The sequence below is a fragment of the Rattus norvegicus genome, chromosome 19 (assembly GCF_036323735.1).
Source record: "Rattus norvegicus strain BN/NHsdMcwi chromosome 19, GRCr8, whole genome shotgun sequence".
In the NCBI taxonomy this organism is placed as follows: domain Eukaryota; kingdom Metazoa; phylum Chordata; class Mammalia; order Rodentia; family Muridae; genus Rattus; species Rattus norvegicus.
In genome coordinates, this window is record NC_086037.1 from 30,875,240 (window position 1) to 30,889,504 (window position 14,265).

The following is a 14,265-nucleotide window of genomic DNA, read 5'->3' on the forward strand; positions in this document are numbered from 1 at the left end:
GAGATATGTAGAACGATGCAATGATAAATCACCCGACTGCATCCAGATTGATCCAGACATAGTCCTGTGTGCTCTATGATAGTGTGTCTCACAGGAAGATTACAGACAAAAGTAACAGTAACTGAGCAGCTTCTCAGGAAAGATATGATGATGCCAAGGTCAGATGGCACACTATGTCGGTCTAGGATCGGGTCCTATCCCTGCCATTCACCAAGACACTCTGTAACATCAGGGACGTAGCCTCACTGTCCTTGCTAGAAGATGAGGTACATCTAATCGATGCTCCAAGAAACTGTTTTGAACACTTGGGCTTTCTTTCAGATCTCCTGTACCCTTTAGTGAGGACATACTGGAAATGACCTGATAATACAGCCACTGTGACATATCCTCTAAGTGTTCATTTGTTAAAACCACAACCACTGGGCCAGCGAGGCAGCTCAGTCAGTAAAGGTGCTTGCTGCCAAGTCTGATGCCCTGAGCTTAACCCTCAGGATGCACATGATGTAAGGAGAGGACCAATTCCTGCCAGTCGTTCTCTAACCTTCACACAACACACGCATGTACACATATATACACAGTTTTAAAAAATGTTTTTAAAGACTACAACTATTTTACACATTTCAAAAAGTTTTTGGATAGATTATGTACCATGGCTACCTCTATGGTGCCATATATATTAAACTAGGGGTCTAAATCTGTCTGCCTATGTCTACCCTGAAGCTCCAACTGTGCACTTGATTATCTGAGGAGATCAAGGCATCTCTGTTCAACACCAGAAAACATGCGCCTGAGAGGACTTTTAAATATGAAACAATGACTCTTTGCAACCCGTAGTCTTCTACAAAACCCAGAGGAAGCTTCTAACATATTCATTCACTTACTTATCTACTGTTCATATACAATATTTACATTTGCAAAGTGCCCTACAGAGTAACTTGATGGGGAGACATTTCTAACAGGGTGTACACTTGTCTTCTCTCTTACATTAATTTATTCTTTTGATTTCTGTAATATGCTCTACACACTTGGTCTTCTGAGATCATGTACAATGGTAATGCGTTTAAAATAATATTAATAAAAGATTGTTTTGTGTCACTCTTAGGGAAGGCTGACTCAAGGATGTACAGCTCTATCCTTCATAAGCATTATGTAAGACAGTGCAACACCATTCCCAGAGCAATGTCTAGAACAACAGCCTTGTTCCATTTTGAAATATATTTACCCTCCCCCCTCCAAGTTAGTTTTCTTTGCTCTTTTCTTTTGGGGTGCTGAAGTGCTCAACACTTTTGATAATGGACAGCCTCTGATTAACCTTTCTACTTCCTTTTTTCTTTGTCATCCCCCCCTTCCTCTAACCCCTATCCTTTCTTTTCTGTTCAGAGCAGGGAGTCCCAGGCTTGGGTGATAATAGCTAAAAACCATATAAGCCAATAGCTTGTCACTTTTCAAGCAACTGTAGCATGTTTCACAGTGTGCCTTTGCCTGCATGTTTTCAGTGTACAGTGCTCAGTGTCTGCCTTCATGCTGTCTCTTCAGTGAGTCAGACTTGCTATGAAGTTCATGGCAAACAAGGGCGGAGGCCAAGGCTGCTGATTGGATACCTTATGGGATCCCAACATGATTCTGTGTAATTAGTAGCTTTAAAAAGCTACTTCTCTCAAAAAGTCCTGGAAGTCAAGTGCTTCTCAGCCCGGGGCACATGGAACTGACTGTGAAGCACATTACCACAAACCTACTGAACCTGAGGTGAGGGGGAGAGAGGTAGGTGGGCTGGGTGGGCCAGATGAGCCAGGACTGAGAACCAGTGGGTCAGGAAGGCTCCCATGTGGCCTCTGTATATATAGAAGTGCCTTACTTTTACAGAAGTCATCAGTCCCTGCTGTCCCCAGCTTTAGGCCCCCAAGTCTCACCTAACTCCAGCTGACCTTAAACAGATACCAATTTGTCAATGTTTTCTGGACCTGGTTTGGTTGTCCATATGGATGGACAGCATCCATACAGCCTTATGGTGCAATGAGAAGTCCAAGTCCCACCAGGAAGATGAGGTCCTTGCTACTGGTTTCTATGAATCGCTGAGCACTGAGCGGCATACCGACAAGCTGACACCCAATGAGCGAGAAGTCATCACTGTGTCGTACAGGGTCCATTATTACTGCTGTTTTCACGTTCCATGGACCAAGTAGGTCCAAGTTCCCCTGAGAACCTACATCCTTGATAAAAGACATTTCTCAGAAAATTCAGCTGCTGTCTCCTGTCTCAAGTTCCTAAATGCACTCCTAGAGTCTTTGCCCAATACCTCAGTGTCTGTCCAGAGCCCGGCTACTGACTGCTCGCACCTGTAGGTCAAGATCTTGCTCTTCACATGGGAGCTGTTAGTTGTGTCCCTGCTTCCAACAGGTCTAACCACACAACACTGAGCAGTCTCCCTCCAGAGTCATCCCAGCCTGGAAACTGTTGTCATCGAGTCAATAGTGAGGTCACTTTCCTTGGGCGTGAGCCCCTTCATAAACCATTTGACCACCCTTCAATTCAGAGAAATCAAACCTTCTTCCCCTTCAGGAAGAGGCCAGGCAAGGCTCATAGCAGGAGGCCTGAATACAAAGGATGGGTGGAGAATAGGGACCATTTTCTCAATCAGTCAACCTCAGTGAGAAAACCAATGATCTACTCATTGGGCATTTGTGGGAAAGGAGCAAACTGTGAAGGAACACCAGCTTTTCAGGAGTTCACTCTGATCTGATGTGAAAAGAGGTGTCTGGTGCCAAATTAAGTCATTTCACCAGAAAGCACCCGAGTTTTGGCCATTTGGATGCAAGACTAGGCTCACATAGGTTCCACCAAAGCCTGGTGACCCATTCACAAAACTGAATGCTCCTAGGAGGCAAATGGGGCTGCAGCTAAGGGCCCTGGGCTGCTGAGAGCCTCTCTGGACTACCTACCTGAGGCAGGGACTCCTTTCTCCAGGTCTCCTCAAGGCACCAGAGCGGACTGAAGAGAAAGTGGCTATGCCATACAGCTCTCCCCCTTGGAAGCAGTGACAAGCTACCATCCCCACACAGTGAAGAGTTGACATCATGTTGAGATGGTAAACTTCCAAGGGTCATGGAATCCCACATCTGTCTGTGACAAAACTAAATGTAATCATTGGTCTTCTCATTGGGCATGAAGTTCGGGAGAAATATTGAGCCAGGGAGCACTGGGTATTGCTTTTTACTGCAGCAGAGACTGGCCTAGCCTGACGACCTGAAGGCTGGATAGATGGCTCAGTAGTCAGAACACTTGCCCTGCAAGCATGAGGATCATAGTTCAGATTCCTCAGATTCTATATAAAATGACAGGCAGGAGTAGTGGCCTTCCTGTTAATTTCCATCTCAGAAGGCAGAACTGGAGATAACCAGAGCAAGCTGGCTAGCCTGAAGGGCAAGCTCTGGGCTTCACTGAGAGACCGTGTCTCAATAGACAGTGTGGAGGAGGAAAGGAGAAGGATTCTTGACATCAGCCTTGGGCCTCGACATGTACTCATACATAGGCAAACATGCCAAGACATACATGCAAACATGGCTGCGTACATGCACATAATACACACATGAAATGGGAAAAGAGGGAAAACTTTACTGATAAAGTAGAGGAAAGCTAATTTTTTGTTACTAAAGGAAGAATGATTATGTACAATAAGATATATTATTTATGTGTGACATATCCTAGTACTATGTATACTACAGAATAATATGTATATGCATATACATACATGTGTATATATACATACATATACATATATATGTATATACATATATGTGTATATATACACATATATACATACATATGCACATACATATATACATGGTATATATACATATATATATATATTCTATACTGTGTGCCGCAGTATTCTATCAGTATACATATAGGACATACAATACTCTCCACTATTTAAGGACACTCTTCTTAGATAGCCTTTAAGATATGGTGATTGGCTTCCCCGGAAATGGCCGCCAACAGTCAAGGAAACTTTGATGGAAAATTCGAGGCACTGGACCTTGCAGAATTCACTAAAAAGCAACCATGGTGGCGTAAGCTGTTCAGGCCGGAGGTTGGAAAGTTGGCGGCCACGGCTGTTGGAGGCGGCCTCTTCGTCGGCTGGCAGAGTGGAAAACGACGGAAAGACAGCCAGGGCGCAGCTGAAGATCCGTAAGCATCCGCAAAGGCCAGCCGAGGTCAGGAGCACAGCTGAGGAGGTCGTGTGGTTCGTGGAGAAGAATGTTCCGGTGACCGGAGGGTTTCTCGGGGGCTTCCTGCTGGGCCTGGCATCCTGAGGACTTCAAGTCGCTCTTATAGCAAACCTTATAGAGAATCTTATAGCAAATTTTATAGCAGATCCGATAGCAAATCTTACAGCCAATCTCATAGCGAATCCGAATGGCTTCCGCAGGCTTCTCCTGGTGCAAGGTTCTTCTAGGCGCGCCTCACGCTCCACTCGTCGGAAGTCACCATAGGTGTGAACTCTTCCACTAACCTCCCGGCTTGGTTGCTGTGTCGCTTACCACAAATGTTCCTTTCCCCAGACGTGAAGTCCTTTTCCAAACTCCAGTTGGGAAAAGCAGCACGCGGTTACCGTAGTAACATACGTGGGTGGAAAGGAACCGAATGCATTTGCCTTTAAGCATGAAGGGATTTTGGTATCTTGGTTTAGGCTTTCTTTTTAAATGGGTTTTAGGCTTTCAAAAGAGAGGTATTTACACCTCATATTAACATCACTAAAAATATTGTATTTATACTTGACATAATTACATGGCCGAAATGGCAGTGTAAGCGCCGTGACTGAAAATATTGAATAATATTGAATATTAAGTGAACTTGTGCTAAAGACGTATGACGTAGTAAGTGTTATATAGTAACATATATATAAGTAAGTGGTAAGTGGGTCTCTATGGAAACCGCCTGTAAGAACTTCATGAAATACAACATTTAAACAGGAATCTTAAATTTACTTTTTTTTTTTTTTTACACCCGTGTGCTCCATCTGCACAGACACCTCTGGGCCAGAGGAGTGCATCGGATCTCATTACCAATGGTTATGAGCCACATGGTTGCCGGGAATCGAACTCAGGACCTCTGGGAAGAGCAGTCGGTGCTCTAACCACTGAGCCACCTCTCCAGTTCCTTAAGCAAGAACTTTAAAGAGACCTTCCGAGCATTTGGAAGTAAGAGTAGCACATGTGTCATAAATTATTTTCATCGAACACAATCTCCTTCGGAATTATTGTTTAGAATAAAAGTCTGTGTCTACTGTCCATTTTTCCACCATAGCTGTCACCGAGATCTCAACTCCAAGTGTAAAATCGTCTTCCGGAAGCCGGGTCTCCTGCCATCGGCACTGCGCCACAAGGCTCGCTACTTAATGGATTTCAGGTATTTTTGAATACATTATTTGTATAAAGGAAACTCCTCATGAGAGGTCAGGTCTACCCCAAATGAATTCTCAGATCTGTAAACGCTCCTCTGTGCCATGGTGTGTTTTTAAGGCCATATATGAAACAGAATCACTTTTGGACGTACCTTAAACAACGGCACCCTTTGGAAAAATCGAAACTACCGGTGGGTGTGTCCATTCGCCTGTTTGCGTTCCCTCGGTGCGTTTTTATTTTATTTGGGCCAGTGTAAGTTATTCTACTTGTGATACGTATTAAAAGGCAGCATAACCCGCCTCGATGTATATTTTTCTAAAAGAATTTGAAGATGATTTTTCGCTATTTATTGTGGAAACAGAAGTATAGTGATTTCCCCACGTACCGACAGCAATCATGGAATTGTATCTGTTCGCCGATTACTGTAAAACGCCCGCCATTTTATTATTTACAATACGTATTTAGTACTGAAAAAAAATCTTTATTATTTACAATATGTATTTAATACTAAAAATCTGAGTCCTTTTAAAAACTTAAAAAATTTGTTTTAAAACTTTTGAAAAATCATTAGGATATATTTTATATATATACATATATATAATATTTTATGGTATTTTATTATATATTATGGTAATGCCCATGGAGGCCAGAGGAGGGAGTTGGATCCCTGAGACTGGAGTTACAGATGGTTGTTAGCTGGCAACCAAACACAAGCCCTCTGGAAGGGCAGTTAGTGCTTTTAACCACGGAGACATCTCGTAGCCTCCGTGAATACACGTTTAACCCCTTAGGACTTGGTTAGTATCCTTCTAGCCATCGTCCCGTTAGAACAGTTATAAAAGATGAATCTGGTTCTCCGAGCTATAATTAGGCTAATTTCGGGGTTGGGGATTTAGCTCAGTGGTAGAGCGCTTGCCTAGGAAGCGCAAGGCCCTGGGTTCGGTCCCCAGCTCCGAAAAAAAGAAAAAAAAAATTAGGCTAATTTCACTCTTTGATTTCACCTCGACTTATTTCTACCGACCTTCGCCATCCGAAGGCTGCCAAACCTGCATGATCGTTAAACACTCAAACACCATCATGTCTGTTCAAAGTGTGAGTAATTGGAAATGCCTTCACCACAGGCTTAAAAGGTGCAAGGCTCTCCTTATCTGATGGTGATGTGGGGCGAGACAGCGCAGACTGCGACGGAGGCAGTTAGGGGGTGAAAACTGTAAGCGACCAACAGACACCCTTTGGTACAGGTGCAGAAGATGTGTCTGGCTCCCATCCCGATGACTCTTAGAAGCATCTCTGTACTGGAGATGGACCTTGGTGACCAGGGAAGCCCTGATGCAAATCTCCAACTGGCCCTCTGCCTGCAGCGTGGGGCAGAGGGCTCCCCTCCACCCACACTCTCTGACTCATGGCATGACTTCCTGATGGAAAGCCAGCATTTCTCTCAAGTATAACAATATTAATTATCGAGTCATTTTAAAACACGTGTGATGTATGTGTGCATTTATTTCAAAGGAATGGTATAAAGATTAAATACTTAATGAATCCATTTTTCATATCAATGATATATTTGCCCTCTGCCTAAATATATCTCTCCCTTCTGTTTCTCATGAGAACTACAGCTATCTTTATTATGTAATCAGCAATGCATCATTCCTTCTAAGCAGGATCTAATTTTAGCACCTTGATGAATGGCCTGGGAATGAATTCCACTGCCCTCCACAGAGAGGAATATACATCAGACCTGCCCAGGTGTGTGTCATCTCCTTGTCTCAGGGGCTCTCCTCTCTCAAGGGGCAGCCTGGCTTTTTCTGGATGGAAGCTCTAGCGTGCCTGTGTTTCAGTTTGGCAGGCAGTGCTGGTAAGTAGCCAGAGGTGCAGAGTAACTGGTGCTAGAGAGGTCTGCGTCTCTCCTGTGCCTGCATCACTGTGTAGAATATGGCATCTGGTGCTCTCTCCAGTTTACTCATGGGATCGTGTATATAGGACCACACTGAATTCTCCTACTGACTCACTGTTTGATTAAAATCAGAAACAATCAATCCCTTTGTCCTGTGTAATAGGGCCTTGTGTCATTTAGGATGGTCTTGAACTCTGTGTAGCTAGGGATGACCTGTAATTCCAGTTCCTCTAGCCCAACCCTTTGGGATTGCAGGTATGTGGCACCATATGAGGTCTAAGACTCTCTCTTTCGCCTCATGCTCTCGGTGACGTTAACGGGTACGTCTGCATATCAAGAGTTCACGGTTCAAATTTTAATTTTAAAATAATCGTTCAGTTTTCAGTTCTTCTGTGGGAGGAGAGTCAAGGCCGTAGTTGGTTCCCATTTTATAGATGTGAAAACTGAGACCAAAAAAAATGAAATGATTCATTGAATGAAGGCTTCTGGGATATGGTGTGACAAAGACTAAACCCCTTGGTTTCACACTGTAGTTTCCCATGTGCTTTCTTTTAACACCACTGCTGTGAAATGGAGCATAAAGGCTAAAGATGTTTGCTTGAGTCCGTGTGAGGCTCTGAAGTTCTTTGAACTGAAGCTGTTGATTCTGAGATGAATTTTTCAATTCGTGTTTGAATCATGAATCATGAGACTTAAGTTCAAGTCCTTGAGTAATAGCAGTGCCGTTGGACATCCCTTTTCTTCCTCAGTAGTTGCAGAAGACTGATTCTAAGAACAACATAGCTTAACCCGCCTACTCCCACACTGCTTGCAAAGTCATCCAGTCAGGCTGACTTCTCCTCACCTTAAGCATGGGTTTGTCTTACCCTTGCATATTCCTTCAGTGGTGCTCTACCCTACCCCTGACTCTCACCCCTCAGCCTGCCTAACTTGCCTGAGATTCTACTTGACTTTTGCAGTAACTAAAATAGTGTGTATTCACAAATTCTTTTTTTTTTTTCCGGAGCTGGGGACCGAACCCAGGGCCTTGTGCTTCCTAGGCAAGCGCTCTACCACTGAGCTAAATCCCCAACCCCGTATTCACAAATTCTTTAACATCCCTCCTTCCCTTCGACTTAAATGTGTTCCAGACTTCATAACTTTAACATCGTGTGTTGGAGCAACTGCCTTCCTAGAGACCAGACCATAATAGGTCCTGTGTCTCTGTCTTGCTTTCATCACTCACCTCGGTAGATGGGACGCCTCTGAGAAACGATGTTCAAACAGTTAAATGGGAGGTTCGCATCCTGAGGAATTTGACTTCCGGCCAGCAGCGACTAGCACCAACCACTCAGCCATCTAAGTGTCTTACCTCCTGCCCTTTTCAGACAGCAAGTTCCCCCTTGCTTCCCAGCAACCTCATGAGGAACTCCAAAGCAGAAATCACCAGTATTCACTATCCCAGAATTCCTGAGGTGCATATTCATTACTAGGCTAAGCCACTCAATTTTGGTATGGTTTGTCGAACCTCGATATATAATAATTACACCCATCCAGATGTTGTGCTGGCTGGGCTTAGTTGTCCTATGGTAGACGTCCTGAAAGCATTCCACCAGGTGGAGTAGCTCTGTGGATAATAAGTGCATCCTCACACTCTGAGAAGGATAAGTGAACTCCTAGAGTCTCGCCAGGACTGAGCTTCCAGTTCCGCAAAATAGTAACACAATAGATCGCACTTGCTGAGATCACAAGGGAATGGAGGAAGCCCCGAGTAAATGAATTCTAGAGCAAATGTGTATTGTGGACGCAGGCAAAGCCAGGACAGAGACTGGCGAATAGGATCCATGGAAATTAGCAAAGCCTTTCCTGGGCCAAGTCCAGCCTTCCTCTGTCCACATAAGAATGTGTACAAATGGCTGACCAGTGTGTACAAATGCTAGCAGCTACGGGTTTTTCTTTCAGGATGGAGAGCACTGAGACTGCTTGTGCAGAATAGATACACCGAGGCTCCAGGTTGTGTCACCATTAGGTACAGCTCCATCAGAGTGCACATAGCCCACTGACCCCAGATTTTCTTCATGAGTATCTATGTGTCCATTGTTTCTTTAGTCTCTGTCCTTTCTATTCCCCCAATGACGTTAATCAGGGTTGCAAGACCAAGCTGTACAAGGATTACCTCAGTGCCTTTGGTGACTGCCTTCCCTCCCCTGTCTGACTTCCTTATGTCCCTCCTGGTGTTTCTTTCCCTCCCCATTTGACTCTCTGGCTCCCAAGTCCTCATCTTAAAATCTCCTTTGTGGTAGGAAGTGAGCATACAAGTAAGGTCATGTTGGTTACGTTTCTCATAGACTTGACCGGAGCAACTAACGGGAGGAAAACGTTATTTGGGCTCATGATTTGAGAGAGACTTCGTCCACCATGGTAGAGAAAGCATGACAGGGGGAGAGGCTTATTTCATGGCAGTAGGAGCTGGTTACACTGGCTTGCTCAAATGGCAGCCAACGAAACAAGACAGAAGCAAGAGTGGGTAAAACCTTCAGAGGCTCTCCCACTGGGGCTGGCTCTGCTGGCTGGGCTCTACCTTTAAAGGGTCCAGGCGGTCAAAACAGCTGTGTTTCTCACATTCAGTTGCCAATCCCTGAGAGTTTCTTCCATTTAAAATATTCTCCTCAATGGCTCTCACTCAAATACAATAGTTTCAGCTTACACACAAACTTCACATGTAGATATATTTCGGTGAAAATACCTGCTTCTCACATTTTAACACTCTTTCAAACTCAAAGACAAGAAAGAGAATGGGGTGAGGGCATCAGTTGGGGAAGGGGCCTGAGAGCTATGGCTTTGGGGTTCCTATAAACTGGATCGGGAAAGTTTGAGCCATGCAAGTTCTGGGAACGCAGACAAGGTATCTGGTGTCTTGACTTGCCAGTCTAGCGTCTCCTGGGTTAAGCATCAAACTGTCTGCCAGCCTCAAAGACTCCCGAAGACTCAGAGACATCCGCAACATTGCTGGGCTATCAGAGTAAGAGGATTCGTCTCAAAGACACAGGTTCACACTGCAAGCAGCAAGGACCAGATTCTGTCTCTTGGGCCACAAGAATCTCAGAGTTAGGAGCCACTGTAGAATACTGTTCACGATTGAGCCATGTTAACACGCTCAGTAAGGATGGACCAGAGCATGTGAGACCTCCACAACCCCCGTCTCACTCACACACATCTCCACAAAGATGAGTTTATAAAAAGCTGAAAGAGCGAAAAGAAACAAACCGGCAGGTAGGAGAAGTGGGAGGCTTTTCATCTCAAAATAATGACAATCTAAAAAGACCTTAGATCTGTGTGCTCAAAGCACTCCCAGATGTAAAGAAAGGGAAGGGAAGTGTAAGTCACGATTAGAAAGTCTTTGAAAAATAATGAGAGAAGCGGGCAAAATAATTAAAGTTTTAGTAATTGGAATAAAAACCCCGAGAAATCAGTTGGATGTTAGAGGAGGTGTGGCCGTGAAGAGAATAAACAGAAGACAAATGATGTGGAAACACCACTCAAGAAGTCTTATGTTTATTGGCCAAGAGTTTTGAAATGGATTTTAAAGAAAATAGGAAGGAAGGAAATCAAGAGTTTCCATTTTTTAGATCTCACATGCTCAAATTTAAGAAGCACTTAAGACCCTGCTAAGGGCAATGCACTAATTCATTTGCAGAGGGTGAAACTTTAAAGCCACCATGGTGAAAAAAAGAAGGACTGTCAGACCAGAATATGCTTTCCAGAATCCAGCAGGGTACTGTGGGATAGTTCCTTATCTCCTGAGTAAAACACCATCACTTCTGACCTCCAGGACAATTTCAGACAACTTGAGCAGGCAGAAGAATCATAAAGAAGAAAATCATAATGATGACACGAGGAACACATGGAAAACAGTGTGTGGAAGTCGAAATCAATCTTCACCTTCCACAAAGTATCCACTTGTGTTTCAAATCAATACTCAAATAAATTTATAAGCAATAAAAGGCATGGGACATTAACTGAAGAGCTCAATTGAGATGTATTTGTTTAAGAGCAAACTTGAAAAGCAAGAGGATAGGATGTGCCCTTTGCATAACTGAACTAGAATATTACCCAGAGCACACAGCAGCTTCTCCCACTGGAGATCAAAGTTGACTAGAAAGGGTGGGGAGAGAGGTAAAGCAGAGAGAACTGCTACTTTATCTGAAAGAGTAAACAGCTTTCTAAATTTTCATTACATTTAATTATTTGTGTGTCTGTGTGTGGAGACCTGTAGGTCAGAGGACAACTTGAAGGAATTGGTTCTCTCTTTCCACCACGTGAGCCCTGGGAATGAAACTCAGGGTGTCAGGTCCGGCTGCAAGTTCCTTTACCTGATAAGTCACCTTACCAACCCCTTACGGCTTCCGAACTTTCCTCCTCTTAAACCCAACGCAATAGCCAGTCTTTCAGTCTGTACCACGTCCAACATGATTATATTGTGCTAACTTGCCTTCATAAGTTATCTCATGCTTATTTTCTTTGATTCTTGAATTTCTTTCAGAGGATTATGAAATCCAGAACTATGCATCCCGCCTAGTGTCCAGAAATCTCCTATGGAATGATCCACAAGAGCTCACAGAGTCCATGCGCTCAACTGAAAGCAGTGGGGGAGACGGATGAAGGCAGGGGAGGGATTTTGACCATCCTGTGATGGAGAAATGGCACATACCAAACCATAATATCACGTGAGGTTACTTGCAGCCTTGGCATCATGGGAGGTGGAAGTGTCAGTTAAGAACATGGGCATCGGTGTGGCACCGATCCGACTTGGATATCTAGCTAGCCACATTGCCACTCTGTGATCTGGGCAAGCGGGCACCTGGTTTGAATCAGTCTCTTATATGAAAAGGGAGACGTAGACGCATAGGAAATGTCTAGCACCGACTGTAGCTGTGTCCGTCAGCTTTCACTGTGGCGAACTGTCTGACGAAAACAAATGAAAAGGAAGGAGGATTATTTTGGATTACACAGTTTTGGCTGTGTTTGGCTGGCTTCCAAGAGGCAAGCAGAGAATCCGGGAAGTGGGAGCAGACATGTGGAAGAAATGACTGCTCACATCAGCCAGAAGCAAAAGGAAAGGAATGGGCCTCCTTGGAAAAAGACATACTTGACTAGGGCTCACCCCCGAGGACCTTCCCCCTTTGAATTAGATACCATCTCCAATGGTCTGTAATACTTTGCACATGAAATGTGCCTCCCCTTAAGAAGGGTCATGTATTAAAAGCACACACACACACACACACACACACTGAAATGGAGTTTGTCGGCATGGGCATCTGAGGGTCCAAACTGACCCTTCGTGAGACCAAGTCAAGCATCCAAAGTACATGAGAGCTGACCTTCAAGTACAGGGACTTTTGTCCCTGCAGCAGATCTAGACAGTCCTGACTACTATAGTGCCACACAAACTAGAAAGGGCTACCTAAAGCCACACCATCTTTTTTTTTTTTTTTTTTTTTTTTTTGTAAACTTGTAAACTTATGATTTCTCTTCTGTCCCCAGCCAAACGGAATTCCATTGTGTGTGTGCACGGCAACTTCCTCATGCACTCATGTGGTGTGGAGGCTGAATCCATTCTCTAGTTATTGGGAAAGGGATCTACTGGAGGAAGGCAGGGAGTCATCAGAAGTGGGGGGGGGGGGGGAGGATGGAACCCATAATAGCAAAGTATTCTGAAAATCCCACAAGGAAATCCATTACTTTGCATGCTAACTCAACACTCTCCCTCCCTGTCATCCCTTTCCCTTCCTTTCCTCTTCCTCCCTGTCTGTCTCACAGGGTCTCACCATACGGCCTAGGTTGGATTTGAACTTGTAATCCTCTTGCCTCCTGAGAGTTGGTAGAGCAGACATGTGCTTTGGTGCCCACATATCTAAAAATAGCATCTGGCCTGGCTAGTTCGTTCCCTGGGTAAGGATGCTTGCCAGCAAGCCTGACACACTGGTTTTCACCCCAAGGGCCCACATGGTGGAAAGAGGTTGCACACACTCCTGCAGGCTGTCCTCTGCACCCCGCCCCCACCGATAACTAAATAAATATACTAAAATTTAAAAACGCCCTACTCGTTTATATGCCTGCCCTCTGTCACAGAGGTTATTAGGAGCAAATGCTGGGCTGGATGCCTCCTCAGGTGGACGCTGACCCAGTGAGGAGGCAGACGCAATAGGATGTTCAAAGGCAGCTTTTGAACTACGCAAGGAGATAAGGAAGTCAGCATAATAAGGAAGCACTATCATGCTCATGGGCCATTTAAACGGGATCAACTGCGATTCAGCAGGGCTTTGAAGCCATTTTCGATCACAGCAGCGCACACACTAATTTATTACTGTTTTATTACCCTTGAATTTTGCTTATAATTTTATTTTATTACAGTTTTCTTTTTTTTTTTACTATGCTTTTTCTTTTAAACACACATCATCTTCAAAGGATCATCTGAAGCACTTTCAGAAGTAGAAGGTCACTTCGCCCTCGGTCCCGGCATGCCTCGGATGAGGTCTGTCCCCTGTGTGGATGGAGCATCATGGTACCTAGGGATCGGCAGCTGCCCACGGTCTTGAGTCTGATATGACGACACCAGGCTCACCAGGCTGCCTGGATCAGAGAACCCCTCAATATCATACCCCCCCCCCCCGCCTTAGCCGAAATCATAGCTTGACCTGCAAAAAAGGCTAGATTCTATTTCAAGAACGTCTACTTTAAAAGGCCCGCAAACATGTGGGACATTTTGGGAAATGTTTCTATTTAAAAAAAAAAAGTCTTCTTTTTAACAACTGTTGGTGCCTCTAAGGGAATAAAACGTGGGTTATCAGGAAAAAAGCCACACGTGGGAAGCAGCAGCCAGGGCAGGATAAATGAGCAGCCCAGAGTCTCAGTGATCTTATAAACGCCGCGGGAGTGATAACCATAAACCCTCTAAGCTCTTTCTCGTAGTAAGAGGAGTCTGTT

General features: G+C 44.4%; 2 pseudogenes; both read left to right on the plus strand.

Annotated features, from left to right (window-relative positions):
• Window positions 1–3,985: 3,985 nt before the first annotated feature.
• LOC103694293 (FUN14 domain-containing protein 2 pseudogene) lies at window positions 3,986–4,465 on the plus strand (annotated as a pseudogene).
• Window positions 4,466–4,797: 332 nt separating this feature from the next.
• The window catches only part of LOC134483678 (protein PBDC1-like), a 95,840-nt pseudogene continuing 86,372 nt past the window's right edge, over window positions 4,798–14,265 (plus strand).